General features: G+C 51.3%; 1 non-coding gene across 1 annotated transcript in view; it reads right to left on the bottom strand.

The window, feature by feature from the left end:
- LOC126445426 (small subunit ribosomal RNA) overlaps window positions 1-1,419 on the bottom strand; it is a 1,909-nt gene extending 490 nt beyond the window's left edge. Inside the window, exon 1 of the ribosomal RNA XR_007583011.1 lies at window positions 1-1,419. This exon is cut by the window's left edge and continues 490 nt beyond it. This is a non-coding gene — a ribosomal RNA (small subunit ribosomal RNA).
- Between the last annotated feature and the right edge of the window lie 3,581 nt (window positions 1,420-5,000).

Genomic DNA, 5,000 nt, shown 5'->3' with positions numbered 1-5,000 from the left:
TATCGGAATTAACCAGACAAATCGCTCCACCAACTAAGAACGGCCATGCACCACCACCCACCGAATCAAGAAAGAGCTATCAATCTGTCAATCCTTCCGGTGTCCGGGCCTGGTGAGGTTTCCCGTGTTGAGTCAAATTAAGCCGCAGGCTCCACTCCTGGTGGTGCCCTTCCGTCAATTCCTTTAAGTTTCAGCTTTGCAACCATACTTCCCCCGGAACCCAAAAGCTTTGGTTTCCCGGAGGCTGCCCGCCGAGTCATCGGAGGAACTGCGGCGGATCGCTGGCTGGCATCGTTTATGGTTAGAACTAGGGCGGTATCTGATCGCCTTCGAACCTCTAACTTTCGTTCTTGATTAATGAAAACATACTTGGCAAATGCTTTCGCTTCTGTTCGTCTTGCGACGATCCAAGAATTTCACCTCTAACGTCGCAATACGAATGCCCCCGCCTGTCCCTATTAATCATTACCTCGGGTTCCGAAAACCAACAAAATAGAACCGAGGTCCTATTCCATTATTCCATGCACACAGTATTCAGGCGGGCTTGCCTGCTTTAAGCACTCTAATTTGTTCAAAGTAAACGTGCCGGCCCACCGAGACACTCAATAAAGAGCACCCTGGTAGGATTTCAACGGGGTCCGCCTCGGGACGCACGAGCACGCACGAGGCGGTCGCACGCCTTCGGCTCGCCCCACCGGCAGGACGTCCCACGATACATGCCAGTTAAACACCGACGGGCGGTGAACCAACAGCGTGGGACACAAATCCAACTACGAGCTTTTTAACCGCAACAACTTTAATATACGCTATTGGAGCTGGAATTACCGCGGCTGCTGGCACCAGACTTGCCCTCCAATAGATACTCGTTAAAGGATTTAAAGTGTACTCATTCCGATTACGGGGCCTCGGATGAGTCCCGTATCGTTATTTTTCGTCACTACCTCCCCGTGCCGGGAGTGGGTAATTTGCGCGCCTGCTGCCTTCCTTGGATGTGGTAGCCGTTTCTCAGGCTCCCTCTCCGGAATCGAACCCTGATTCCCCGTTACCCGTTACAACCATGGTAGGCGCAGAACCTACCATCGACAGTTGATAAGGCAGACATTTGAAAGATGCGTCGCCGGTACGAGGACCGTGCGATCAGCCCAAAGTTATTCAGAGTCACCAAGGCAAACGGACCGGACGAGCCGACCGATTGGTTTTGATCTAATAAAAGCGTCCCTTCCATCTCTGGTCGGGACTCTGTTTGCATGTATTAGCTCTAGAATTACCACAGTTATCCAAGTAACGTGGGTACGATCTAAGGAACCATAACTGATTTAATGAGCCATTCGCGGTTTCACCTTAATGCGGCTTGTACTGAGACATGCATGGCTTAATCTTTGAGACAAGCATATGACTACTGGCAGGATCAACCAGGGAGCTGCGTCAACTAGAGCTGAGCAGCCGGCCGCCCGGGAGTGTGTCCCGGGGGCCCGCGCGAACACGCAAGCGTCCGCTCAATTATTCTGCAAACAGGAGGAGGCTGAGCTCCCCTGCACAACACACCTCGAAACCCTCTCAGGTCCCGGCGGCGCGCAGCGCCGTCCTAAGTACTTGGTCGGGTTCGAGAGAGGCGCAATCGCCCGGAGTTAGGCGAGTAGACGCTTTAGGTGCGACCACCCGTGCTCCCAACTGAGCTTGCCGCTGCCGACAGAGGCCCGGGAGCGTGCTGTCGTGGCATTGCCGGCGGGAGACAACACGCGCCACCTACGGTGACCGGCAGCTCCAACGCCAGCGCCACAGAAGGACAAAAGCCCCACTTGGGTGCCGAAGCGAACTCTCCCAGCACAGCGCACGCGCCAACACGTCCGCACAGCTGCGATACAAACCACCTGCGAGAACCGCTGGGGCGACCGAGCAGCAGACGGCGTCGCGGCGCCGAGCGCCGGGCGGCGGCGCATCCTCAGCGCACACAGTCCTCAATCGGACCAGCACACTGCAGATGGCCACCGCGCTTCGCACCGGGCCCGCGAGGACCTACTTTGGCCGCAAGGCGCCGCGAGCAGGGGGCGCCGGCGCGCAGCTGCGCCGCCTGCCGCGTCCGTCGGCCGGCGCGCCTGCCACTGGCCGCCCCCACCAGCCGGCTGTAGCGCGTGCGCCCACGCACCGCGCTGCCAGCACGCCGGGCGGCCCCCCCTCACCGGCCGGGGACGGTCCCACCCAGCCACCGCCGCGTATCGCCTCACACCCAGATCCCCTTTCGCGTTCGTGGGCATGGTGGGTCCCCTTTCACGTTCGTGGGCATGGTGGGTATCCCTGAAACAACCGGTTAATAGCTCGACCGATCGTCGCCAACACTGATTCACCTCTAGCGAGAACAACCGCACCACAACGGGTTACCTGTTGTTCATTTGCGTAACGTCACCAGCAAACGTAGACGTCCATCGCCATTTGCAACGAGTATTGCATGCCTGTGTCAGGTGTCACAACACACTACGTCTGCCCACATAGACGCAACAACATGTGCACGCCTCGAGAACACGTGGAAGGTAGCCCCCGTACGTATGCGGTGTCCATTGCGCGAACGACTGTCAGCCGGCCTCTGCAGGATGTCGCAGATGTGGAACGCGGTGCAACATGCTATCACGGTGTGTGAGAAGAGACGACTACGTCCGAATACACGCTCCACTACATCAACAGACTGCTCATGCTGATCGCCATCCAGGGCGTCCGTTCCTCCCACACGTCTGAATGGCGTACCACACTGCAATCCAGCTCTTATAGGGAGACGACACGTAGCTGCGTGCACAATATTTGGACTGTATGGTCTGCCGTTGCTAGGCGCAGTCGTCGTACGGTCACACATGTGCCACGATGTATCATTCAGTACATACGGACCAATGTGCAGTACAGTTTGTGGGTTTTGCGTACATCGGCGGACAGGTGACAGGCCGTACCACAACGTAGGCTGAGTACGTCGGCATGCGAAGGGCATTGAACATGCAAACTTCTCAACGACCAGCTTGCGAAGGCAGGGGGGAAGGGGGGGGGGGCATGTACGTCCTGCTGCTATCCACATTACAGTGTATAGCAGGAGCATGTGGAAAGTCAGCAACACCTGCAAGGTGTTTAACATGACGCGATACACAGGGGACCGGGCAGTGCGAATAGCGAACTATATTGCGAGGGTTGCGGTTAGGCAACACTACACTAATTTAACGAGTTGCATAACAATTACAGAGCAGGTTCAGCGACAACGTGCGTCAGGTTAAGGCGCAATATAGGTTAGGTTGAGGCACAATATAGGTTAGGTTAAGGCACAACATGGGTTACGTTAAGGCACAAATTGGGTTACGTTAAGGCACAACATGGGTTACTTAAGGCACAACATGGGTTACGTTAAGGCACAAATTAGGTTACGTTAAGGCACAAATTAGGTTACGTTAAGGCACAAATTAGGTTACGTTAAGGCACAAATTAGGTTACGTTAAGGCACAAATTAGGTTACGTTAAGGCACAAATTAGGTTACGTTAAGGCACAAATTAGGTTACGTTAAGGCACAAATTAGGTTACGTTAAGGCACAAATTAGGTTACGTTAAGGCACAAATTAGGTTACGTTAAGGCACAAATTAGGTTACGTTAAGGCACAAATTAGGTTACGTTAAGGCACAAATTAGGTTACGTTAAGGCACAAATTAGGTTACGTTAAGGCACAAATTAGGTTACGTTAAGGCACAAATTAGGTTACGTTAAGGCACAAATTAGGTTACGTTAAGGCACAAATTAGGTTACGTTAAGGCACAAATTAGGTTACGTTAAGGCACAAATTAGGTTACGTTAAGGCACAAATTAGGTTACGTTAAGGCACAAATTAGGTTACGTTAAGGCACAAATTAGGTTACGTTAAGGCACAAATTAGGTTACGTTAAGGTACAATATGGGTTAGGTTAAGGTACAATATGGGTTAGGTTAAGGTACAATATGGGTTAGGTTAAGGTACAATATGGGTTAGGTTAAGGTACAATATGGGTTAGGTTAAGGCACAACATAGGTTAGGTTAAGGCACAACATAGGTTAGGTTAAGGCACAACATAGGTTAGGTTAAGGCACAACATAGGTTAGGTTAAGGCACAACATAGGTTAGGTTAAGGCACAACATAGGTTAGGTTAAGGCACAACATAGGTTAGGTTAAGGCACAACATAGGTTAGGTTAAGGCACAACATAGGTTAGGTTAAGGCACAACATAGGTTAGGTTAAGGCACAACGTAGGTTAGGTTAAGGCACAACGTAGGTTAGGTTAAGGCACAACGTAGGTTAGGTTAAGGCACAACGTAGGTTAGGTTAAGGCACAACGTAGGTTAGGTTAAGGCACAACGTAGGTTAGGTTAAGGCACAACGTAGGTTAGGTTAAGGCACAACGTAGGTTAGGTTAAGGCACAACGTAGGTTAGGTTAAGGCACAACGTAGGTTAGGTTAAGGCACAACGTAGGTTAGGTTAAGGCACAACGTAGGTTAGGTTAAGGCACAACGTAGGTTAGGTTAAGGCACAACGTAGGTTAGGTTAAGGCACAACGTAGGTTAGGTTAAGGCACAACGTAGGTTAGGTTAAGGCACAACGTAGGTTAGGTTAAGGCACAACGTAGGTTAGGTTAAGGCACAACGTAGGTTAGGTTAAGGCACAACGTAGGTTAGGTTAAGGCACAACGTAGGTTAGGTTAAGGCACAACGTAGGTTAGGTTAAGGCACAACGTAGGTTAGGTTAAGGCACAACGTAGGTTAGGTTAAGGCACAACGTAGGTTAGGTTAAGGCACAACGTAGGTTAGGTTAAGGCACAACGTAGGTTAGGTTAAGGCACAACGTAGGTTAGGTTAAGGCACAACGTAGGTTAGGTTAAGGCACAACATAGGTTAGGTTAAGGCACAACATAGGTTAGGTTAAGGCACAACATAGGTTAGGTTAAGGCACAACATAGGTTAGGTTAAGGCACAACATAGGTTAGGTTAAGGCACAACGTAG

The sequence above is a fragment of the Schistocerca serialis genome, unplaced genomic scaffold, assembly GCF_023864345.2.
Source record: "Schistocerca serialis cubense isolate TAMUIC-IGC-003099 unplaced genomic scaffold, iqSchSeri2.2 HiC_scaffold_341, whole genome shotgun sequence".
NCBI classification, from domain to species: Eukaryota; Metazoa; Arthropoda; class Insecta; order Orthoptera; family Acrididae; genus Schistocerca; species Schistocerca serialis.
Note: the sequence above shows the minus strand (reverse complement) of the source record. Positions and strands in the feature narration are given on the sequence as shown.